General features: G+C 36.7%; 1 long non-coding RNA gene across 2 annotated transcripts in view; it reads right to left on the reverse strand.

Moving 5' to 3' along the window:
• Window positions 1-1816: 1816 nt before the first annotated feature.
• LOC144284366 (uncharacterized) overlaps window positions 1817-27642 on the reverse strand; it is a 28607-nt gene continuing 2781 nt past the window's right edge. Inside the window, exon 3 of one of the 2 annotated variants that reach the window (XR_013352708.1) lies at window positions 1817-2727. This is a non-coding gene — a long non-coding RNA (uncharacterized LOC144284366). Of the gene's footprint in view, window positions 2728-22705; window positions 22900-27642 lie in introns of those variants that run through there. The other variant, XR_013352707.1, reaches the window with a different exon arrangement.

The raw sequence follows: 27642 nt of genomic DNA on the forward strand, positions 1-27642 counted from the left end.
CTCTGAAAGGACTGATGCCCTCTGATGCACCTGCCCCAGGACTCAGCACTGACACAGCTGAGAGGCAACCAAGACGACTGGATGTGAATAAGCCTCATTTGCTAATTTTAAAACCTCCACCCGAGGGGCAGGCATCAAATTTGGCACACATCTAGAGGCTGCTAGCTGGCAGGTACCATTTTTTTTTTCTTTTAGGTGCCCTCTCTACTTCCCCCTCAGCCTTGGAGGACATGGTTCCAGTTGACAGGTGCCATATGTTTAGTTTTGGGGTTTTTTTTTTCCTTTTCTTTTTCTTCTTCCTGGATGGCCCCACCTACAATCTTTGCCTTACTGCATTCAATGGGAGCCATTTTTGTCTTCTCCCTCTGTCACACTCCAGAGCACCAGGATCTCCCAGAAGAGAGCTTTTACCTGTGACTAGTGTCCTGGTATTTGCAGCTGGTGCCCAGGGACACTCCCTTAATCACCTGAGTCAGAGGGCCAGTGGGGCTTAATTACCCTTTTCAATTACCCCAATTAACCTTTCCAAACACTTGGAGGATGGGCGCTATCTTGTGGTCTTCCCTGACCAACCTCCAGAGTGCCAGTATTTGCCAGAAAGAAGCTTTCACATACATACAGTACCCCAGATTTTATGTCTAGTGCCTTGGTTTTTGTGACTGCTGCCTAGATGATGCTCCTTGATCATCTAGTTCTGAATGTCAGCGGAGGAGGGTGGACTTGTGTTCCTGGGTCCCATGGGATTGCAACAAGCAGAGTTCTCGGCAGGCCCCACCCCCAGGGCACTGAATACAGAGCACACTGAACATGCCCCCAGTCTTTCTGTGAAAGAGGCCTATTTGCTTATCTAAAAGTTTCAGACTTAGGGGCAGGTTTCAGGTCTGGCACACTTATAGGGGCTACAGAGATACTCTCAGAGAATGGAGGCTAGTGGACACCATCTTGATGCATGCCCTCTGTCTCCTTATAGCTTGCTTATATCTCTGAGATAGAAGTTTATATGCTCTTCTGAAGTCCTAATTTTTGCCACTGCTACCCAAGGGACCTTCAGATCACCTGGATCTGGTGGCCAGCAGGGCTGACATATGTGGTCCCACAAGACTGTATGTTTATACTTTAAAAGCTGCCACTTGAGGGTCTGGATTCCAAACATTCTTTTTTTTTTTAATTTTTATTTATTTATGATAGTCACAGAGAGAGAGAGAGAGAGAGGCAGAGACACAGGCAGAGGGAGAAGCAGGCTCCATGCACCGGGAGCCCGACGTGGGACTCGATCCCGGGTCTCCAGGATCGCGCCCTGGGCCAAAGGCAGGCGCCAAACCACTGCACCACCCAGGGATCCCTGGATTCCAAACATTCTTAATGTCATCCTTCTCTTTGGGACACTGACTACACCTGGCACACTCTCAACTACAGATTTGAGGGTATATTAAAGATATATAGGCTGTTTAGACAATCACAAATGTTTGAGAGATGACCCAGAGCTCAGGTAGGGTGAAATGATGAGGTTCATCTCCTATACAACACCACTCCTTTAAGACTGAGAAGTGACTATTTCATCTCATACATAGAACCAACACAGAGAGTCGAGAAAAGTGAAGAAGCAGAGGGATATATTCCAAATGAAAGAATAATATAAAACCTCAGGAAAAAATCTTAATTAATGGAGATACTTCACCTGATTAAAAAAAAAAGTTCAAAATAATGGTCACGAAGATGCTCAGTGAACTCAGGAGAAGAATGACTGAACACAGTGAGAACTCCAACAGAGACAATACCAGAAAGTGGCAAAAAGAAATCGCAGAGCCAAAGAATACAATAAATGAATTGGAAAATTAATCCATTTCTGCTTAAATCCCAGAAAGATGAAACAACGTAATGGAAAGGCTAGTGGTCTGGAGGACAGTAGACCCAGCTCTTCAGCCCAGTTATCAATTGCTCCTGAGTCCAAACCTGACTGTTTGTCAGCAGGGTGTTAAACCAGGTATTATCTTACATGCCTCACAGAGTTAATACTCTTTGCTTTGAACTTGCTACCAAATATAGTTTCTAGAATCTGTCTGTATTTCATCCAGCAAATAGGAAAGTAGGCTAAAGATGAACAGAGAAGTCAACCAGGACAGAAGACCATGCTCTCCTTTACTGACTCTGCCATCCGCCTTTCTTCCCTTTATGTGTCAAAATGATTGGAAGAATTAGAGGCACTTGTAGAGAAAATGTGTTCATGGTCTGTTTCTCACCTTCAACAAACAAAAAGTTATAAGTTGTCCTTTATCATGTTCAGCATTCAGAAATTTATGTTCCAATGTTGAGGCCCTGTGTAAGGAAGCATAACCTATTGAACGCAATGATAGCCCACACCTGTTGCACTGACCTTCCAGATCATTCTCTGAGCTCAAGTACAAACCATTAACTTGACACTGTAATTTATTTGCCTATGAGAGTATCTCAGACATCCCAAATCACGGACATGAAGTGTGCTGTGAAGAGCACAGTGGCCCTGAACTCTTAAGACATCCTAGAAACATAATGGATAGGCTCGCCTGTTATGATTGTGGTAAATAAACGGTTTGGCTTGCTCTGGGAAAGCAAGTAGAAGTTGTAACTGGCAGCTGGCATAACTGACTTCATCACAGACTGCCCCAAAGGGGGAAGTTTGATACCATCTTGCCTTGTTCTAAATGTTAGTTCTTCAGCTTCTCCACAGACACCCAGAAGAGTTTTGGCCTATGGAGAAAACATATGAAGTGAATTCTTTTTCATAAATCTAACCTTAAGCACAATTATGCTTGTTAGCCCAAGAAAAGAGGGGATTGAGAATTGGTCAGGCATCAGGGCAGGTGTGGCTTCAGATGATAACTGTGACTTCACTGCTGTTGTCATTTGGGCAGCTAATTCTGACATTTCCATCCATTCGTGAGGGATATGAGATCTTATCTTTTACAGAAAAAAAAAAGATCTTTTATAGAAAATGTTGGGTTATACCACAGGGTGGCTAGATATTCCCCCAAGGGCTGGGAGATGGTGCCCCAGGAGCACCTGAACTGCTGGATCCAACATCAAGCTTCATGTCTTTATCACAGAGTTGTCAGTCCTCAAAAATCAACTCTAGGGGCACCAAGGTGGCTCAGTTGGTTGAGCATCTGCCTTCGGCTCAGGTCATGATCCTGGGGTCCTGTGATTGAGCCCCACATTGAGCTCCCTGCTCAGTGAGGAGCCTGCTTCTCCCTCTCTTCCCTGCTTGGGCTCTCTCATTTGCTCTCTCTCTCTCTCAACTAAATAAATAAAATCTTAAAGAACAAAAATCACCCACTCTAGAAGTGCCACCCCAAGCAGGAAACTCCATGACCGAAAGTAATACAATCATGATTTTTTTTATGCATGATTACAACTTCTCTTCATGTTATTATTATTTAAATTGTTTGATGATACAGCCTTATGTTTTTTCTAAGCTATTTATCAGCATTTATATAAACAAGCCACAACTGCTAATTCAAAAATAGGAGGATTTTTTTTCCCCAATAGGAGTACATTCTTTAATAAGACTCTATTTGAATAGGAATTCCATACAAATAGTATACTTAACATAAGAAAGTAAGGAAAGATTTTACATTACACAGAATAGACATTCATTTGGTTCAATTGTGATGAGTTACTCTTTCAACCAAATGCTCACTCTTTATATTTATTACAAATATTGCAGTCAGTTCACTATGTGTCAACAATCACACATTTAACATTTTTTTTAACATTTAGTAGCATGAAGCACACTTAACACATTTCTTTTTTTTTTTTTCTTAACACATTTCTAAAGGGAAATGTGATATAGTCTTCATTTCAAAGGACCAGAATTCATTGAATGACTATCTGCTCTAATGTTCCAACTAACCTTTCCATTGCCTCATCAGGCCAATGCCTTTGGTTGCTGAAGTTTTGAATAATTGCCATCTTTGCTCTCCTTCCATACAAGAAACTCAAATGAATTTGTCATCTCTGAGAGAGTCATGGCCTGTTCCATGTCGGTTCACTTGCAAACACCTCTAAAATGGCTTTTCTCAGCTCTTCTTCCTCCAATGTGACAACTAACTCTTATTTGGAAATGCCAATTCTGTCTCCATCACAACTACCTGCTACAAGATGATTGCATCTGTGTTTGAATAATAGCATTCCCAGTATGGCCTGATACTTGTCTCTCCTCCTAACTCCCAGACTTGGAATTTTAAGGCTCTTGTATGTTACAGACTCAACTTTAAATCCAGTAGTAGGAATAGTAGTAACGACTTCTCCAATCTATAATCTGTACAAAAGTGTAGGTTCTTTCCACCACACAATGCCCCCCTCCTTCCATCTAATCCCACTCCTGCTGCAGCTATACCTCCATCTCCATCTCCAGCCTGGGCTCCTGCTACCCTCTGCCTCCCACTCTAGTTATGGCACGGTTTCCTGGGAAGTCACATCCAGCAACTTCCATGTCCTACCAGGCAATGCAGCCTTATTTTGATTTACAACTCTCAGAAGTATTCTTTCAAGTTAAAAAATTCTACCTTTATTTTGGCTCAAAATATTTTTTTTTAACTTAAGGATAAAATAAGTAGCATTAAGTACCACATAACTCCATTCTTGGGGCTGACATGAATAACCAATTTTCATTTTATCATCCAACTTCAGAAATCACCTGGCCACATGAACACTTTAAAACAACAATGTTGGGTAGCCCGGGTGGTACAGTGGTTTAGCGCCGCCTTCAGCCCAGAGCTGATCCTGAAAACCCGGATTGAGTCCCAGTCGGGCTCCCTGCATGGAGCCTGCTTCTCCCTCTGCCTGTGTCTCTGTCTCTCTGTCTCTCTCTCTCTCTCTCTCTCTCTCTTTGTGTCTCTCATGGATAAATAAATAAAATCTTTTTTAAAAAAAATAAATAAAAAATAAAACAATGTTTAAAATTATACATACATACATACATAAGCCTTTTACTGGAGATGAATGCACCAATATATACATTATGGTGGGGTTACAATGATTTTTATTTTATTTTTAATACTTTTCTGTATTTTCCAGTTTTCTGGAGTATAAATAAAAGTTGTTGTTGTTGAAACTGTAACTACCTTTTGAGAATATACACATTTAATAATATGAAATTACTAGTAAATGGAACATTCTTAAAGAAAAAAAAAAAAAGATTAAGCTCCAGCCAGCCCAGTGTTACTATTCTATATATCAAAACCACTTAGAAGGTGCCCAGTACACAAATGTTCTGAGAACTCCTCAGGCAGCAGTTAAGTAAAAAACTTGAATTCACCAATTACAACAGGAAAAATTGAATTATAGAATAATTGATTTGTCTAAGATGCACAGGTACTCTTGGGCACTCCTGGGGGAAAAAAAAGAAAAACAACTATGCCTAACTCCTATCATGTGACCACTCCACATTTTGCTCCAAGACTTTCTGCATTACCCTTAGAGAGGGCATGGTATGGAACCACACTGAAAAAGTCTTAACTTCCCCAGGGATTTTCCTTCCTTTTTCTTCTTAATAAATTGAAGTTTACCTTTGTCATAATCATGCAACCAATGGAAAGACTTTTTAAAAGCCATCTTATAGTGTTGTTGTGGGGCACCTGGCTGGCATAGTCAGTTGGGCGGGGGACACTGGGTCTCTGCTGGGGCTGTGATCTCAGCCTCAAGATCTTAGGGTCCTGAGATCAAGCACCACATAGAGCTCTGGGCTCAGCATAGAGCTTGGTATTCTCCTCTCCTTCTCCCTCTGCCCCTCCTGCTTGTGTTTTCTCTCTCTGTCTCTCTCTCTCTCTGTCTTTCTCTTTCAAGTAAATAGATAAATCTTTCAGAAAAAAAAGGTATTGCTGCTTTTGTTCCTCAGAACAGGAAATAAGGAGTCTAATATTTTCATGGAATTGGCAATTGGTTTGACTCGCTTCCGAACTGGTATTTTTTTGTCCTCTGGTATCATGTAGAAACAACTTTAAAAGTCACTCACAACTAAATATAAGATTATTGATGTAGCTGCATAGAAAACCCAAAAATTGATATCCTGATGAAAAAGATTCATACATTTTTATAAGAAGAGGTAACAGAGAGCATTTAGTATGTGCCAAATGGTATTAGCACTTTGCATGTATTAATTTAATCCCTGTAACAACCACAGGAAAATGCATATCATTATCCTCATTTTAAAGAGAAAGAAACTGAAACACAGAGCAATTCAATAATACCTCATTAGTAAAGCTGCAAATAATTGATCTGAGGCAGTCTTGGTCTGAGCCCTGCACTCTTAACCACTGAGCTGGAACTGTACCACCACCTCGCAAACAGTGCTCTGGCTTATTAATCTTGTCAGACTAATATAGTGATCAGGACTATGAGCTTTGGTGTCAGACTCAAGTGTTAATGCCCAGTCTGCCCCTTACTAGCTGAGCATCCTTAGACAAATTACTTTATTAAGTAAATATCTTTGCCTCATTTTCCTTAATTTAATACCTAATTTATGTGACTGTCATAAGGGTTAAATTAGATAATGTTTGCAAAGTGTTCACCCAGCATAACCACATATTAAGGATCCTGTAAATGGTTCTTATCCGAATTATATCTACTTTCTTTTTTTTAATATTTTATTTGTTTGAGAGAGAGGAGAGAGAAAGATAGCACAAGTGAGGGAGAGGGGCAGAGGGAGAGGGAGAGGCAGACGCCCCACTGAGCAGGGAGCCTGGCACATGACTCAATCTCAGGACCCTGAAATCATGACCTGGGCCAAAGGCAGATGCTTAACCAACTGAGTCATGGAGGTGCCCCTAGAATTTTATCTACGTTCTAACATAAATTTTGTCTTCAAAGATAGTAGAATGTATTTAGAATGTTAACAGTCAAATGAGAAATTTTCTAAGAAGAAGGCAGATTCTCTTGTTTCAGAACTAAAGAAGAATCAAAAGCCAAGACTTAGCTGTTGTTGGAAAGTCTTGCAGATCTCAAGTGAGTAGCACTTTCATCTAGTTCTTTTATTTCAGGGCACGGGAAATACCCATACTGGAGTGTTTTTAAACTCCTTTTTTGCTGCCAAAAGGCAGAAACACAAACAATGCACTGCTTGTAATCCTTGCCTCAAGAGATCTGTGAACAAAATGAAGAAACAAAGAACTGGCAAGAAGGCCTGTGCTGGACCAGCTCAATACTACACTGTTTTTAGAATGAGGGAAAAAAGGAGCAATTTCTTCCATGAGAACAGCCAATGCATATTATTCTAGTGAAAGTACTTAAACACAGAGAATAGAGACAGAACATAAAAAACAGCAAATTGTTTTAAGAAAAGTATAAATTCCTATGGGAAAAAGATGCTCTAGTTTACTTTTGTACCAGGAGAGCAGAGATTAATGCTGAGAGGGAATGTCTAGCATGGGGTCTGGCATGGAATAGATAAGGAGGTCAATTAACATTTACTAGATGAGGAATAGAAGAATTTTCTACACAACAACCAAAACCTCTTTCAGGAAAGACAACTACATATTTGCTTTGATTTGCTCTTGGATATATAATTTATTCAACTAGTCACAAAGAGAGGATGTTGGTTTATAGTAAACTATTGCCAACATTTTTAACTATTTGCTCTATTAATACATATTTCAAAGTTTAAAATTTCATGGAGAATAAAATTATTTTCCTCTCTTGAAATGATTAAACTTTGCAACTCTTTGCTGAATAATTCCAAAAACTGTGAATGTGCAGAGTTAAGAGATTAGAAGAGATGATGGATACAAAGTATATGAGATAGTTTTTGTTCCCTATTCTAAACCTGGTGATTGTGATGGCCACTTGTATGTGTCAACATGGCTAGGCAATGAACCAGGGTATTAGGTCAAACACCAGTTTGTCACTTTGAAGGTATTTTTTAGGTGATATTAACATTAATATGAAAATCTGTAGACACTGAGTAAGGCAGATTACCCTCCATTAACTTGGTGGGCATCATCCAATCAACTGAAAGCGGAAAAAAATCACTGAAGTCTATAGAAGAGGGAATTCTGGCTCTAGGTTACCTTTGGGTTCAAGCTGAAATATCAGCTCTTCCCTGGGTCTCTAGCCAGCCAGCCTATTCTAACAGATTTCAAACTTGCCAGCCCCACAGTCACATGGACCAATTCCTTAAAATAACACCCCCCATAGATAAGTAGATAGGTAGGTAGGATGGATAGATAGATAGATGATAGATAGATAGATAGATAGATAGATAGATAGATGATAGATAGATGAGATGTCATATACATATAGCCTATATATATACATATATATGTCTTATATACATACATATATATTACAAAGTCATACACACATACATATATACACACACATAAATATACACATCCTATTGGTTCTGTTTCTCTACAGAACCATGATTTACACAACAACCTTTATTTAGCTTACAGTTTGTGAGTTGGCAATTTGAGCTACCTTCCTCAAGGTAGCTCTGACAGTACTGGCCAGATAGAGCTGATCTTGGCTGATCTCTTATACAACTGCAATCAGCTGCATGGTTGGCCAGGGGCTGACTGGTTTAGGATGGCTTAACTGGGATGACTCATCTCTGTTCCACAGGGCCTTTCATTCACCAGCAGGCTAGATAGAGTTTATTCACATGGTGGCTGGGCAGGTTTCCTAGAGGAAACAGAAGCGTGCAAAGCCTCTGGAGGCCCAGGCCTGGAATTTGCACAAATCACTCCTGCTGCATTCTGTTGTCCAAAGTGAATACAAGGTCAGACTAGATCCAGCAGGGAGCAAAATATGCTCTACTTCCTGATGACAGGAAGTGCAAAGGGATTGTGGCAATTTGCAGTCTATCACACAGCTGAATTGACGCTCACAAAGTGTTAGTGGATGGGAGACTATTGCTGCAGTGGTTACTTTGACTTATATAGTATAAAAGATGAGCAAGATGTTAAATTTGACTTAAAGGACCTTATAATTAGTGAAAGTGTGGAAGGGCTAAGAATAACAGTAATAGTGGGAAATGGTGATACATGCAATAAATGAAACTATGAAAGCCCTAAAATGGGAAATTTAAATCAGGTCAAGTGGACAACAGACTTCCTGGAAGACACAACACTTGAATGATTATAGTTAGAGAAACCTACAATCGACTAATATGTGTGCCTGGAAGAATGCCAAATTTTCACTTAATTAGGATAAAAAATATGTTATTAGTAACCTTAGGCAGTGGTGAATAGAGCTGGTCTTTGACTTAAAAAGAACTGAGTTGGGTGCTTGGCTTTGCCATTTACTAGCTAAGAGAAACTTGAGTAAATTATTCAACTGCATTACTACCTAAATTCCTTATTGTAAGATAGAAACAAGAAACTACCTACCTATTGAAAGGTTGCTGTGTGTGTTAAGCGAAGCATATGCAAAGTTTGACAACAGTGTTTGGAGCATAGTAAGCACCCAATAAATTATGTTATTGTTGCTACACTTATTCTTTTAAATATTCATTATTGCATATTTTGTTTTTTAAACTCCAACAGAGATAATTATCAAAAACTCTTTTTAGTGTTAGAGCTATGAAAGTTAAATCAAATGCTTGAATAACTGCTTCTCTTGATCTTAAAAAAAAAAAAAAAAAAACCTTTCTTGGAAGGAAGAGGTACTCTATACTCTATGGCTGCTCTTCAGAACAGCAGTGTTCAGTGTGGGTCCCACCAACCCATGGATGTCCCCGAGAACCTTTATGGGTTAGGCAAGTACTATTATTTCATAATAATATAAAGACACATTTGCTTTTCCCAGTGTTGACATTTATACCGATGTTACAATAGCAATGGCAGGTAAACTGCTGGTAACTTAGCACAAATCAAGGAAGAAAACGGCAAACTCTGCTAATAGTCATTGTATTTTCACCTCCAAGCACTCATATTAGGAAAACATGTTCAGAAGAACTTAGGGATTGCCTTAAGGATGCAACATACATTATCAATTTTATCAAATTCAATCCTTGTGTAAGGTTATTTTAATATTCTATGTAATGAAATAAGAAACACAAAGCACTTCTGTTGCACATTTAATTAAGATAATTGCCTTAAAGAAAATCATTGTGTGACTGTCTGAATTGTGAACTTGGCTAGCCAGTGTTTTCCAAGGAAACATTTTTAGTTGAAAGAATGGCAGATAAACTATTGTTGTTCAGACTTGAGAATTTCAAACACATGTTCACAAAAATTAAATGAAGTGGGTCTGTGACTTCAAGGAGAGTGTTTATTGCCAACAATACATTTCCAGCATGAAAGCTTCTGATACTTCAAGACTTTTCTAATGATATTGGTGATGAGAGAAATGAATGTGATTTTGGAGTATTATATTTTAAAGCGGAACAATATTTGGAAGATATGCATAAGTCATAACCAATATTTTCAAAATGACTAATATGTAATATTACAAAATCACGCATGTATAACAAATCCATTCAACATTCAAGACACAACAGTGAGTTTTAATATAATAGGATGAAAGTTTATCGATATAACTTCAGATTCTATATTGTAATTAACTTTTAAGAAGCTTTTACTAGTCAAGCTTTGGTGAATTATCAAAGAAGAATGTCCATAAATAGGTGAAAAAGTTATTAAAATACTCCTTTTTCTAATTATATATCTATATGAGGCTGAGTTTTCTCTTATACAATTAAAACAATTTATCACAACAGACTACATGTAGAAAGATATGTGATCCAGCTGCCATCTGTTACTCAAACATTAAAAAATTCTACAAAAATGTAAAACAATTTTTCTCACTGATTTTTTGGAAAATATAGTTATTTTTATAAAAATAGTATTTTAAAGTATATTGGGCTCATCATTTTTAAATGGGTTAATAAAGTTTTTTAATTTCTCAGTTTAATTTCTAATATAATAAATATAGATAGTTATAACCCATAAAAGCAAAAGCTCTTACGAGTCCTCAATAATTTTAAGGTATGTAAAGGAATCCTGACAACAAAAAATTTGTGAATCACTGCTTCACAAAACATCACTATCATCTGAAAGTAGTTACAATGGGTTACAGCTTTAATTGTCAGTCTCCACCTACTAGAATATAAATTCTACGAGGGCAAGGCTTATTCTCTTTTGTATCCCAAACACCTGGAATATTGCCCAACATGTTGTCAGTGCTCCATGAAGTCTTGCTGAATATGTTAATTGATTAAGATGTCCATTGAGATTCATGCACAGAGATATTCACTACAGCATTGGTTACAATAGCTAAATACTGGGAAAATATAAATGTCAACCAATGGGAGATTAAGAAAATAAAGATACCACCATACAATAGAATATTCTGTGATCATTAGAATGTAAGTCAATTAAGACAATCAAAGGCTATTAGAAAATGTTCACGATATGTTAAAAAGTTAAGAAAGTACTAGAAAAGCATATAGACAATAACATATTAATTTATTAAGAATTAATGATTATGTCTGCCTAGTGAGGTTCTAGTGACCTAGTGAGGTCATTTTTACTTTCTTCTTTATGTTTTCCATATTTTCTACAAGCATGTAAATAAAATTTTGATTCATCCACGTACTCCACAATCTTCTTTGTATATTTCATCACACCGAAGGCTGTAATAATAGTGTTTATGCTAATAATAGGAGGTAATTTTATAAATTTTAAATTGTATTCAATATTCTATATTTATAAAAGGAACATCTGTGTGATGGCAACATGGATTTGATTAATCTTTATGCTTTTTATCTTTAAATTCAGGAGGTGAGCCATGCAATTCTTCAATCTTTTCATTCAAACAAGTTAAAATTTGAAAAAGTTAAAGTTCTTTAGGGGGTAACTTTCAATAACCTGAAAAAGTCATTTATATGTTCCCATATCGCTGGTTAAATGAAACATGATTGCACGTATTACAGGAGGAAAGGTATTTATTTGACCTTTGGCAGCTTCAATAGTGCAATTTAATACTATATGTTGTGTACTGCTCAAGTTGATCATATAATTTAAGTGGCAGAACTATGAAAAATTAATCCTACATTAGAATCAATGTATTGTATCAATTAGCATCAATTAGGTATTCTACATAATATCTAAAAGTTTTATGAATACTTTAAGTCTCACGACAAGTTTACAAAATACAGTATGAGGGAAACAGAGGCATGAAGAGTTTGTGTGGCAGTTCAGGCTTACACAAGAGAGCATGCCTACATTGACATATTCAACAGGCGAATTAGAGATGGGAGTTGAGTCAAGGGTTCCTCTGAAGCCATTATGGCAGGTTCAGAACAATTTAACAACATGTGTAATTGTGTTTTTCTTCATCAATACACTCCATTAACTAGACTTTTTTAACTTAGTGAAAGGTGACCAAATTCAATCCTACCGCTTATAGGAATAGAAACAATTTCTTCCCATTGATCTTCTAGTTGTCATTAAAGAAAGTTAACTTTAGGACTCCCATTTTGACTTCAGCATGGCTCTCTTCATGAAGATCTACCTGGGGGGTTTACTTAGGCCTCAGAGCTGAGATATGCTGAGAATTCAGCCAGAAGCTGATTCCATAAATGGCACTAAACTCCAATGCATACTATTGGTTTGATATGGTTGTTATATTCAGATTTTTACCATCTGCTTCTTTCATCTCACAAGTCTATGTGTACCTGGGATAATATTCTATAAAGAAGTACGTAAATTGAAGAAATACCAGGCTCACAATAAATACTTCAAATAAAGTATGTCATGATGTATATATTAGGCTCTGTCTACTGTGCATTGATTAATAGCCCTTTGGCCCTGTTGATTGATTCATCACCTGAACATGTTTATTTAAATATATTCCCTCCTCCTTCTTTCACATCCAGGAATCATTTTTTTCACTATCTCCCATACACATATTTTTATTCTTTTTAACACAGCAATTACAAAGAACTAGTCCTAACTCCTATTTCTCTGTGTATGGTTATAGAAATACTAGATAGGCATACTGGTAATATAATAGGCACAATATCTTTAAACCTTTTTAAAGTACACTGGTGAGCTGGCAAGAAAGTAAAAAATATTAAGAATTATAAACCTAAGTCAAACCAGAGACCTGGAAAGTAAGCAGAGCACTAAGACCAAAACTGAGTTGTAACCATTGGATTTTTGCCAAACTCAATGAACCTTAGCTACAACTTTTATAACCTGGTAGGTAGTAAGTGGTAAGAAATAGAAAGACAAAGGTCAAGGCTGACTCCAGAGCCCACCCAGCTTTTAAAAGAGTGGGAATTTTTGAAGTCCAGAGAAAAGAATAGTCAAAATAAATAAAACTTAAAAAGCAGTGCCCACATTTTCTAATTGGAACGTTTCCCATTACAGAAGTCAAAGAGAGAGCAGACATCTGATCTCTTTGCTCCCAGGAGCTGAGCAGAGGCACATAACCAAGGCTTGACCAATCAGAGCTTCTGCCCAGGCCTAGGATCTTGAGAAAGTGATGCAAAGCTAGGAGGATTGTAGCCATTGTAACAGTGGCATTGATAGCACAGCGGCATCAAGGAAGCAGCTATTCAAAGCTTCCTGGTTTCACTGGGCTCCTGGATATTTTGAGTATGGTTCTCAAGACTTGTAACTGATTCTTCTAATATCACTTCTAATGAATTTAAACTTAAATTAGCCAAAATTGGTTTCTAATATTTGCAAATGAGTACCTCATTGATATGCTCTTCCTCCAAACTCAGAAATTAATACCAACACCACAGGATTCTAACTGGGTGAGAGGTCACCCAGGAAAGCCTAAATGTAAATAAAAGATGTTAACCTGGAAGGTTTTCTAACAATTATAGTTGCTGTAGATCAGGGATCTATCCAAGGTTCTCACCTCCATTATAACGGTATGACCTTGAAAGCCTTGGTTGTGATCCTAATCTTCCTGCTTTTTATCTTCCTAAACTCTCATCCCTATGACTATGACTCATGACCATTCCAATAAACTCTCTTGAATCTTCATGGTCCAGTCACACCTTAATTCACATCAAGAAGAATTATGATGCTCATTTTCCAAATCATAAAACTGAAATTAGTTTAGTAGCTTGACAGAGTTATCAGTGAGGAACAAAAAGTCTGTATCCTATTCTTTCCTAGTGAATGTTGCCTCATGGTACTAATAAGTTGTTTCACTTTGTTTACATAGAAGTATTTTCATTCATTTTCAAATAAATACACATTCAGCACCTATAATACCAGCACTTTGCCATGTGTTCTAGTTGATGTAAAGAAATGATCTTCAACAGGCAAGCCTGAATTAAGAATATCTTAATTTGAATACTGGTTTATTTAATCACTATGTGTGAATTTGGACAAATTTTCTAATGCTTTAAGCCCCAATTTCCTTATCTATTTATTGGGTATGATTCATTTGCCCTATCCGCCTAACAGGATTGTTGTGAAGGTCAAATAGTAATTGTTGCCAGGAAAACAATAAAATGTTCTTCTAACCACTTGGAAACAAGAAAATTAAGATCACTCTCCGAGAATTTTGTATCACTTATGCGTGGAATCTAGCAAGCTGAACTCATAAAAACAGTAGAATGATGGCAAATAGGGATGAGGGAATTGGGGAGACATTGTTTAAAGGTACAAACTTGGAACCAGTAGATAAATAGTCCAGGAGATCTAACGTACAGCATATAAATTTCAAAGTTGTTATGATTTAATGGGTTTAGATTGATTATTGATCTGGCAATGATGGGAATAACTAAAGGGGAAAGACCAGTGAAAGAAATTATTATAAGAATCCAATTGCAAAGTTATTTAGGACTTGACTAAAGTTGTTTGCTTGTTTTCTACCCTGTGCTTCTCCTTTATTCTGCAAATAAGACATCACTTCATGGGGAGAACGATTTCCTCTGCCTCTCCATCCTGTACAGACATAGTGGAAGTTGATGTAATCATACTCCACCTGGTTTCTGCTCACTGATCAAGGATTGGGCATATGATCCCAACCAAAGCAATCACAGTCCTTTAGTGGGATTTTCCAATTGATTCCTACCTGAAAGTAAAGCCACTAGTCTAGTCAGTTGAATTGGGCAGCTTAATCATATGGCAAAATTTTTCTCAATAGTACTACTAAATTCTAATTATCAATTTTATGAGCTGGCTTTGCTCCATTTGCTGTTTGCTCTAGTCACTCAGCACATCACTACACAATGCCCACCTCCATGCCTCATAGCAATGCAAGGAATCCCAATTATTTCCAGTTCTCAACTGGCAGGTCACAACTTGTAACTGCTCATCCATACTCATTTGAGACATTATATTTCCAAACATTCTTTTTCAATTTTAATTAAGTCTGATACAAATTGATATTTCACTCTAAAATCTTTTCAGTGGCTAAATATTCTAATTATTACACCAAAAAAAAAAATGAGGAGTAAGCCTGTTTAACACACTCAAAATCTTTTTAATTCTCCTATTTCTTACTTATTCCCTACCACCCCCACAGTCACAAACATCTTTCTTTGTATTTACTCTAGTGATAAAAGAAAGCCATTCAGCAAATGTTTTCTGCCCTCCTCTGCCCCCCATATTTGGAGAAGTACATGCATAAAGATATTTCCAGGACTTCAAAATTCCAAGTGCCAGCATTCCATACAGACAGTTCTTGATAGGACAAACTATAGTATGGAGGAGTCTATTCATCACCTAGAAGAATATCTCATAAACATTTTGATCAGAAGCCCATTACATGTGGGGTACCTGGGTGGCTCAGTGGGTTGAACATCAGACTCTTGATTTCAGCTCAGGTCATGATCCAGTATCATGAGATCAAGCCCTGCATCAGGCTCTGTACTGGTCATGGAGCTTGCTTAAAATTCCCTCTCCCTCTCCCTCTGCCCTTTTCCCTACCTCTCTTTCTCTAAAAAATAAAAATAAAAAAAGAAGTCCATACAACTCAAAAGTTAAATACTTCAAAGAGCTTTTGTTTATTTAATTTCTACTTACTGGTATTTACTATATTAAAATCAAAATTAATAGTTAAAACTAATAATTTTTGAAATACTTATTAATTCAGTTTATAACAATAATAAGTTTAATATATATTAACATAAGTAACATATTTTTATGAAAAATATCTTCCAAAACAAAAGGAGAGTAGTTAGAGGAGCTCATTACTTTCAAATTTTTCACATTTCTTTAATCTTGCTTAGTAGAAGTCATCTAAATCCTCCCATCCGCTTCTCTAGTCAGTCTGTTATAGTAACATGACTCTGTATATTTGGAAGAGAACAAGAGTGAAAAGAGCAAAGGAGCTCTAGATATTATTGTGAAATTTTTGACTTCCTGGATCCACGAATTTTCAAGGTTCTCCAAACCACGCTTTGAGAACAGCCAACCTACAGTATGTAAGGATGGCCCAAAACCAAATTCTAAAATAAAAAAGTTTGCTTTCAGCTCACTTCAAATTCCTATCCCTTATTTTAGCACTTCAAATATCTGGTGTTCGGGGTCCTCATGCTCTCTTCTGGTTGCCCAGAAATCCTTATCCCACTATGACTCCAAGGTGGGGCTTTTCTTTTTACAGTAGCCCATGTTCCCTACTTTCCAATTTCTTTAAGTCAAAATATAATATATCCATTCTCTGATTATTCCCTGAGGGTCCAAATGGGTAACATGCTAGTTTAATAAACTAACTTGTTAATTAGTGGTAATCATTTAATGGCTCAGCCACCCTTCATACAATATCATATTTAAACTCAGTGCTTCAGTGTCTTCACCCAAAGAAGTTACTTATATGTGAGTATATCCAGTCAAAGTGTTTTTGTGTCATTTTCCTCAGATAACATCACCTCTTCTCTCTTTGGTTAGTACTGACTGTGCATAAATGGGCTGTGAATATTGTCAGATATATATGTGAGATATTTGAATAAATGCTTAGATTATTTTGCATCCCCTTTGTAAGTGCCACTTTTAGTCATAGAAAGTGGACAAAAACTAGATGAAAAGCAAAAGATACTAGCTAAAAACAACAGAACAACAAAAATACAAATTCAGGTATAGGAAGAAATTCCATAGCTCTGACATACAAGGACTAAGAATAACAGTATCATTTAGTAATTTTCAATTTAACTTCTTTTAAGAGTAAAAATCAATAGCATTTTTAAAATTATTTATAATATAAGAGTTCTTAAAATTATAAGCATGATACAACTACTGATTGAGAGACTGTACTACTTTCACATCTCATCTATCCAAAAAGAGGAGAAAATAGATCTGGGCTGGTTTCACAGAGTCATCTGAAACCCACAAAAAGATAAAATTGAGCTATTGACTTATGGTGTTAATGAGCATCCATTCACACATCGCCTCAAGATAATGAGGCTACATTCTCAGGGTGTAGGATGGGTAATTAATGCTTCCAATTACCATGAATTTTCAGAGGAAACAATGGTTAGGAACTGCCACAAGCTATGCTTTACAGTTTGGAATAGTCAAGGGAGAAAAACCTCTCAGAGAATTTTATATTGCTTTCTGTGCTGGAAGACACAAGCCAAGCTATTTAGAAAAATATTTTTATTACGTGGGAAACAAAAATATTTTTTTCTAAAGTACCAGACTTACAGCATCTATTCAAGCATAACTAAAGGTTTCACAAACTCTCTAGTCCCACGTGGTGGGTCTGTTCTCCAGTAACTTGATCCATTTTTAACCCAGACTCTTTCCATGGATTGATTTCTAATTTTGTAAAATCCAAATGTATAGCAATATGAAAATTCAGAACAGGCTCACAAGTTTTTCACTTCAGTTACTGAAAGGGATGTTGCCTTGTTAATCTCAAAGGATTGGCAGAGCAATTTTATCACATTTTCTGAAAAAATCTATACAGATTTAAGGTCGCGTTCTGGATTTAATTGAAGTAACCTTTTGTACAATCTAGCTTTAATGAAGTGCAATGAAGTTAAACTCCATGGGGGCCATTAATCTGAAACACTCCATTTAAAAACTACAAGGGGAGTTTTTAATAAACAGTGTGAACTAATGCCCATGTGGAAAGGTAATTGAGAGGGAACTGGTGTCTGGGCCAGATTGTTATTAAACCCTTATCACAGGTAAAACTAAAACCCCCAATGGCAAGCTGCCCTGTGATTTATATTGCCCTTCTCATCCTAACTTTAAAGGAAAGGCTACGTTTAATAATGAAAAAATCCTGTGACTAAGCTATAAAATAACTGAGCAATTACTTAGAATAATTTATACAGTGCAATACACTGACCTTGCTTTAAGCATAAAATCTACAAAATAACTTTGGCAATAAAACTGTGAACTACTAAAAGGACTAAAGGTTTTAACCATTTTTATTGTGTGGCGCCTGGGGGGAACATAAATACATATTACACTCTAATCACAGGGCTTAAGAAAATTCATAATTTTTTTCTCTTAAAATGGCTTTTCAGAGAAAAGTTTGCTCAATTTGGCCAATTGCAAATCAAGAATTTCAATGTCCTTACTTTAAAAGAATTACATATAATTCCTATAATATTTTTTTCTCCATATGCAAATTCTGCCTCTCTCTTTTAACTCCTAACCATGGCCCATGGAAGAAAACTGGCAATAATTTTTCTGTATTACCTATTTAAATATTTACTCTTTCAAAATTAAAAAAAAGAAAGCAACTGAGCTCTATTACAATAGTAAGGATTGATGCTATCTCCCTTGCCCACTAAAGCAAGGATGCTTCTATTTCTGAAAAAGAAAATAATACTCCACCACTCAGCAATCCACAGTCAATGTTTCCACTTTCCATGGTGGCTTTCAAAAACAAAGTTCAGCTTTTACTCTGAACTGGCATCAGAGCAGCACATAACCAAGCATGACATACTACTCTAGCTTCCTTCAATTTCTCAATCACCGTAGCTAAGCAAACATTTTTTCTCTGAATGCTTTGAATTCATGAAATGATTCCAACAGACTGTCTTTCAATTGACTTCAAATTCCATGAAATCTTGTTGATTTCTGCAAGATTGGAATATCAGTACATTGAAACCCTGCAGAACCAAATTGTCAAAGCAGCATCTTCTCTTTGGAACACAAAAACTCTGTACTCTTACCTTACTTTACTCCCAATAGAATTAGCTAGATTAGGTCTCAAATGAGAACAAAGATTTTAAAATGTTCTCCTAGGGTGGCTTTACATAAACAGATGCTAAAGAAGAAACTCTCTGTCAAAAATACTGCCTGAATATTTCACCTTTATTACTCTTTGAACTATAGGTGTAAGAAAGTTAGTGCTTGAAAGCAAATAGGTTTTAAGGTATAATGCATTTTACAGCTTTATTAGTCTTTGAAAAATATCTAGTAAAGTAGGTAACCCATCATCTGGAGAGGAAGTAAAAGAATGGTAAATATGATAGTGGCATAGAAAAATTTCTAGGAGTTCTAGGCCCATTTAAGTTCTCCAGAAAATAAGCTCTGGGAACCTCAGGGAAGCAAGCATTCAATTCAGGTTATCTGAGATAGGGGACTAACTAGGGTTGCACATGGTCATAGAATAAAGGATGGATACAGAAGAAGAAGAAGAAGAAGAAGAAGAAGAAGAAGAAGAAGAAGAAGAAGAAGTCGACGATGACAGTGACAAGATTCAGCATTGGGGCCCTGTTGTTGGAAAACTAGTCTTGACCCCATAAGGCAGACTGAGTCTCAGAGAACAATACAGCTATGAATAAAAATCTGATTCTTCACTAGCCCATAGGCCACCAAATCCCACATTCTCCAGGACAGAAGGGAGGCTTTCTGAATGGGAGATGTAGCTACCTCCTTTCAGGACCAAGAAACAGCCTTAGGAAAGAAACTAAGATTCCACATACCTAATTTCATTCTCTTTCAAAATTCCACTAAAACAGTACAGGGGATCCCTGGGTGGCGCAGTGGTTTGGCGCCTGCCTTTGCCCCAGGGCGCGATCCTGGAGACCCGGGATCGAATCCCACGTCGGGCTCCTGGTGCATGGAGCCTGCTTCTCCCTCTGCCTGTGTCATGGAGCCTGCTTCTCCCTCTGCCTGTGTCTCTGCCTCTCTCTCTGTGTGTGTGTGTGTGTGACTATCATAAATAAATAAAAATAAAAAAATAAAAATAAATTAAAAAATAAAAAATAAAAAAAAAAACATCAGTACAGGAACTTTTCAGGGCCAAGACCTACAAGGATGGAAAAGACCAGAGCTGGAAAGCAGAGGGTCATGTGGTAATTGATTGATGGACCAAAGAGAGACAACTCCTCAGTCAGTAGTAAAGAAAGCCAATCAACAATTTGATTAAAATTGCAATACCCTTAGAGATCTGGGGAACCATATAGCTCCAAAGTGGAGGTGAAGGTGGACGAATGTTTAGAAGCCTATCTAAAAACAGATGTCTAGATTTCCACTCCAACAGGAAAATGAAAGTCTAGTCTTTTGAGAAGATCAAATATACAAATGAGATAGTAAGGGGTTCAAAATGGCATCAAAGGAAGACCTTAAACTCACCTTCTCCTATAGACACAAAAAATTTATAGCTACATACAATAATCTTACTCTGAAAAGGACCTAAGAACTAGGTTAACAGCCCCCACAACAAAAGACAAAAGAGACTCATCAAGAAGGATGGAAGAGGCAGAGACAGCCTTACCCAGGATCTTCCTCCAGACATGGTGTGGTGACCCTGCAATTGGGAGAGATCCCAAAATATGGAACTCCCCCTTAAGGGGCAAAGGGATTATGGTCCAATAAGGCACCTCACACTGGTGGCCTGTTCTGAAAAGACAAGCCCTCAATATGTCTGGTTTTAAAACTCAACAGGATTAATATCAGGAGAACCACAAAGAATAAAGACCCCACCCTTAAAGGGCTTACATACAAACCCACTCACCCTGAGACACAGTGCAAAATAAACAGACTTAAAAGCACCTAGACCACAATCAAAAGAAACCCACTAACTCATTTTAAATTGGCTGCCAAAGGGACAGGAACCTGTAGGGACTTATATAAGGATAAAAGTAGTAGGGGCACCTGAGTGGCTCAGTTGGTTAAGTGTCCAAACTCTCAGTTTCTGCTCAGGTCATGATTTCACGGTAGTGAGATTGAACCCTGCATCAGGCTCTGTGCTCAGGGCAGAGTCTGCTTGAGATTCTCCCCACTCCCCCCCCACTCCTCTCTCTAAAATTAAACAAATAAATACATCTTTATAAGGGAAAAAAATACTGGCAGACGCCATTGTTGCATCTCATCCTACCTTGTTGGTGATAGAACGAATAAGTGCCACTTTGGAATCTTCCTTCTAGCCTGCTAGTACTAGAAGGCATGCTCTGTACCCCCATACCATATCTGGGCTGGTTGAGCACTCTGCACCATGCCATTCCTGCCTAGCACCCAAGCCATAACCAGAACAGATAAGCACACCAAGTGCCATCTACCCAGTGTAGTCACTGCAGCCCTATTACAGCCCAGTGGGCACATGAGCCCATTTGAAAGATTCCCATAGAATTCCTGGCTCTAGTGACAAGGGAGATTGCATTTCTGGGCCATACAGAACAGCTTCTACATAAGACTGCTCCTTCAAAACTGAGGGAGATGATTGTTTCACCTAATATAAATGGACAAACACAGAGAGAAAGGCAAAATGAGGAGACAGAGCACTATGTTCCAAACCAAAGAACAAGGCAAATCCCCAGAAAAAGACCTTAATGAAGTGAGATAAGCAACCTGTCTGATAAAGAGTTGAAAGTAATGGTCATAAAAATGCTCACTGGTTTTGAAGAACAGATGAATAACCAAGAAGTTCTACACAAGATAAAAAATATAAGAAAGTAGCAAACAGAAGTTATAATTGAACTGAATCATATCCTAGAGGGGTTCAACAGCAGAATAGATGAAATAGGAGCACAGATAAGTGAGCTGGAAGACAGTTTTAACTTTTATGCATACAACATGGAAGCACCTAAATATATAAAGTAATTAATAACAAAAGTAAAGGGAGAAATAGAGAGCAATACAATAATACTAGGGGACTTCTATACCTAACTTACATCAATAGATACATACATCAATAGATCAATAGATTTTCTCCAAAGAGAAAATCAATACGGAAGCATTGACCTTAAACAACACATTAGACTGATAGACTTAAGAGAAACATGAAGAACACCCCATCTAAATATACAGAATACATTCTTTGTGAATGCACATGAAATATCCTCTAGGATACATCATATGTTAGACCACAGAACATCTCTCAATACACTAAAGTAGACTGAAATCATATCAACCATTTTTTCCAACCACAACAATATGAAACAAAAATCAATAGCAAGAAAAAAACTGGGGAAAACACAAATGCATGAAAACTAAACAACATATAACCAATGGGTCAATGAAGAAATCAAAGAAAAATTTAAAAATACATTGAGACAACTGAAAATGAAAATAAAATTTTCCAAAATTTTGCAGCAAAAACAGTTCTAAGAGGGAAATTTTCATGATTTGGCCTATCTCAAGAAATAAGAAAATTCCCAAATAAACAATCTAAATTTACACTGGTAAAGGAACTGGAACTGGTAAATAAGGAACTGGTAAATAAGGACTAACAAACTTGGTTTTTAAACCAAATTTAAAAGGAAGAAAGCATAAAGATCAGAGTGAAAATAAATAAAACAAACACAAAAAATAGGAAAGATCAATGAAACTAAGACCTGGTTCTTTGAAAAGATTTAAAAAATTTGTATTTCCCTGATGGCAAGTGATGCAGAGCATTTTCTCATGTGCATGTTGGCCATGTCTATGTCTTCCTCTGTGAGATTTCTGTTCATGTCTTTTGCCCATTTCATGATTGGATTGTTTGTTTCTTTGGTGTTGAGTTTAAGAAGTTCTTTATAGATCTTAACAAAACTTCAGCTTGACTCATCTAGAAAAAGCGAGAAAGCCCAAATAAATAAAATTGGATATGAAAGAAAAATTACAGCCAATACTACAGAAATTAGATAACCTAGAAGAAACGTATAACTTTCTAAAAATGTACAATTTTCTAAGACTGAATAATAAAAAAAAATAAAAATCTGAATAGAATGATCACTAGTAATGAAATTAAATCAGTAATCAAAAAACTCCCAACAAATAAAAGTCAAGGTCCAGATGGCTTCACAGGTGAATTCTACCAAGCATTTAAAGAGTTAGTATCTACCCTTCTCAGCTTATTCCCATAAAGTTGAAGAGGAAGGAATACTTCCAAACTCATTTTGCAAGGCCAGTATACCCTGATAACAAAACTGGACAAAGATACTACAAAAAAAGGAAGAAGAAAGAAGAAAAGAAATAAAGAAAGAAGAAAGAAAGAAAGAAAGAAAGAAAGAAAGAAAGAAAGAAAGAAAGAAAAGAAAAGAAAAGAAAAGAAAAGAAAAGAAAAGAAAAGAAAGAAGGAAGGAAGGAAGGAAGGAAGGAAGGAAGGAAGGAAGAAAGAAAGAAAGAAAGAAAGAAAGAAAGAAAGAAAGAAAGAAGAAAGAGAGAAAGGGAAAATAAAAAGGAAAGAAAGAAAGAAAGAAAGAAAGAAAGAAAGAAAGAAAGAAAGAAAGAAAGAAAATTATAGGCCATTATCACTGATGAACATAGATGCAAAAATACTCAAAAATATATCATCAAACCAAATTCAGAATACATTAAAGGAATCATATGCTATCACCAAGTGAGACTCATTCCAGGGATGCAAGGATGGTTTAACATCTGCATATCAATCAACATGGTACACCACTTTAACAAAACAAAGGATAAAAATCATATAATTATCTCAATAGGTTCAGAAAAAGTATTTGACAAAATTCAAAATCCATTCCAAAACTCTCAACAAAATGTGTAGAGAGGGAATATTCCTCAACATAATAAAGGCCATATATGACCAACACTAACATCATACTCAACGGGTAAAAGCTAAAAGATTTCCTCTAAGATTAATAACAAGACAAAGATGTCCAATTTCACCACTTTAGTTCAATGAAGCATTGAAAGTCCTAGCTTCAGCAACTAGGCAAGAAAAAAATAAAAGACATTGAAATTGGTAAGAAAGAAGTAAAACTCTATTTGCAGATATATAAAAAGCCCTAAAGACTCCACCAAAAAAACTTAGAATAAATGAATTCAGTAAAAGTGCAAGATTAAAAAAAATCAACATATAGAAATCTGTTTTGTTTCCCTAATAATGAGCTATAAGAAAGAGAATTTAAGAAAACAATCTTATATACAATTGTACCGAAAAGAACAAAATACTTAAGAATAAATATAACAAAGGTGGTAAAAGACCTGTACTCTGAAAACTAGAAAACATGGATGAAAGAAATTGGAGATAGCACAGATAAATGGGAAAAAAATACAAAGCTAATTAATTAGAAGACGTGATGTTGTTAAAATGTCCATACTACCCAAAGCAACCTACAGATTTAATGCAATCCATATCAGAATACCAATGACATTTTTCATAGAACTACGATAAATATTCCTAAAATTGTTATGGAACCACAAAAGACCTTGAATAGCCAAAGCAATCTTGAGAAAGAACAAACCTGGAGGTACCTCCTGGAGGTTTGGAGGTACCATCTGCCAAACCTGCCAGATTTCAAACTATACAACAAAGCTATAGTAATCAAAACAGTATGATACTGGCACAAAAACATACAAAGATCATTGGAAAAGAATACATAGAGAAATAAGCCCACATTTATATGGTCAATTAATTTATAATAAAGGAGGCAAGAAATACACTGAAAAGAAATTTCTTCAATAAAAGTACTGGAAAACTGGATAGCTACCTGGAAAAGAATGAAATTGGACCACTTTCTTACAGTAAATACAAAAATAAACTTAAAATTGACTAAAGGCTTAAATGTAAGACCTGAAATCTTAAAATTCCTATAAGAAAACATAAGCAGTAAACTCTCTGACATGAAGTGTTATCCATACTTTTTTGGATATGTCTCCTCAGACAAAGGCAACAAAAGCAAAAATAAACAAATTGGACTACATAAAACTACAAAGCTTTTGTGCAGTGAAGTAAATCATCGACAAAACAAAAATGGAACCTACTGAATAGGAGGAGATAGTTGTAAATAGTGTATCTGATATGGGGTTAATATCCAATATATATGAAGAATATATATAAAGAACTCATACAGCTCAAAACAACAACAACAAACTAATTAAAAAGTGGGCAGAAGGGCACCTGGGTGGCTCAGAGGTTGAGCTTCTGCCTTAAGCTCAGGTCGTGATTCCAGGGTCCTGGGATCAAGTCCCACATTGGGCTCCCCATTGGGAGCCTGCTTCTCCCTCTGCCTACGTCTCTGCCTCTCTCTTTCTGTCTCTCATGAATAAATAATAAAATCTTTAAAAATTGGACAGAGGACCTGAATAGACATTGTTCAAAAAAAGACATACAGATAGCCCATAGGCACATGATGCTCAACATCACTTATCATCAGGGAAATACAGATTAAAACTACAAGGAGGTACTATCTCACACCTGCCAAAATGGATAAAATAAAAAACACAAGAAATAACCAGACTTAGCAAGGATATAGAGAAAAGAGAAGCTCCATGTACTATTGGTGGAAATATAAATTTGCGTAGCACCATGGAAAGCCTATGGAGATTCCTCAAAATTTTAAAATAGAAGTACCATATAATCCAGCAATTCCATTTTTGAGTATCTACCCCCTAAGATGAAAACATGAATTCAAAAAGATACACACACACACACACACACACACACACACACAATGGACTGTTACTCAGCCATGTAAATAAAACCTTGCTATTCACAACAGCATAGATGGACCTATAGAGTATCATGCTAAGTGAAATAAGTCAGACAGAGAAAAATAAATACCATAAGATTTCACTTATATGAGGAATCTAAAAAACAAAGCAAACAAACTAAACTAAACAGAAACAGACTCAGTTAAGCTGGGTCCTGGCAACTCCCACACAAACTCAATGTGTATGACTAAAATTCTTGGCCTTCTACTCACTTGTAGATACTCATTACCATTTCACCAAGGAGACCCACAAGACCTTGGACCTCAATTTGTGAAGATATTCTAATACCACATTTCCCTACCTTCAATCCCTTCCCTCCCCTTGGACCAGTAGTTAGTTTTTTGCATCTGAGGGGATGGGTTTTATTCTATGTAAGCACTTCCACTGAGCCTAGATTTTGAAAATACAAAGACATGTGCTTAACTGTTTAGCTTGTACATTTGAACAACTCCAAGCTACCACTGACATATACTATGGAGAGAGAACCCTCTTCAGAGTCATCGTGGATAATCTTACTCAACCCTGCAACAAATCAGCACAGCTGTGCCCACCTTGTTCTATTACATAGGAACCCCACAGCAAGAGTTGTTGTTCAAATATTATCTAGTATTTTAATCCTTAGCTAGATTTTCAACCATGGGCATCTACTCACTTAACCCTTCTAGCGGAATCTCTTTCCCATCCCTCAAAACGTAAGTTGATATCTTATCAAAATATGAAAATAAAAATATGGTCCCAACTTAAGTAATTCCTTCATTACCACACTATAAATCCCTTCAATTCACTGAATATTGCAACTGTAAAATAGTAAACACCATATACTGTTTCAGCAGAACAATTAGACCATAATCTTCCCATGCTAAGATGACTTATTACCTGACACCCAAGTCCCATCACATAATTATATGTCTTAATAATACCATGATTGATAGTCAGATTTCCCTCTTGTAGTCAACTTGAGAAAAATATGAATAAATATAGAAAATATCTATCTATCTTACAAGGGCTAAGATAGTCTTCATAGCCCAAGCTGATAAATAAAGAATCCTAGGAACGTACTTGCAGGTACAGCATCAAATGAGACCATAAAATTAATAGCTGTGCTCTTCCAGCATTGGAAAATCAAATAACATTGCTCTTTCCTTTGCACTTCTCTAGACTAAAATTAAGGCTTAGAAAGCACAAACCACAACCAATCAGCAGAAAGAGTGTGATATAGGACACTGAGCGTGAACAACATTGAGAGGAGGAGTACAGCACTGAGTCTCCAGGATGCACTCCCAGAAACCCCTGCAGAATTGGTCATCCAGGGGAAGCAGCCCAATCAGGAAAGTTAGGAACTGAAAAAGCAAGTGCCATTCAATACCCATTGGAGCTAGTGATCAGACTCAAACAAGGCTACAGAAAAAAGTCTCTCTACTACCAGATTTGCCAGCAGGGTGACTGCCTCCTTCTCATTTCTGCCTTCCAAACCTTACTGAGAAAGTCCAAATCATAAGGTCAACTGATTAAGGTTCTAGGCAGAAAGATGTCTCAGAAATGTACTTTTGGAATCTGCAGCCTCTGTAGTACAGGACAATGCAGTAAAAGGAGAGAAGATGTCCTCAGCCTTAACCTGCCACAGATTAAGTCATTAATTTAATCTACCTAATTTACCATATAGACCTGAAAACATTATTTTCCCAATAGTCTCAAAGTGTATTCAATACTCCACAAAGTCTATCTTCCCTATGTCAACCTGGACCCATAACCACACCCACAGGTATAAACATGATAAATATAATAGCTAATAGTAACATGTACTTACTTCATTATTATTATCCCAATTTTAAAGTTGAAGACACTACGA

Source organism: Canis aureus, chromosome 15, assembly GCF_053574225.1.
Source record: "Canis aureus isolate CA01 chromosome 15, VMU_Caureus_v.1.0, whole genome shotgun sequence".
NCBI classification, from domain to species: domain Eukaryota; kingdom Metazoa; phylum Chordata; class Mammalia; order Carnivora; family Canidae; genus Canis; species Canis aureus.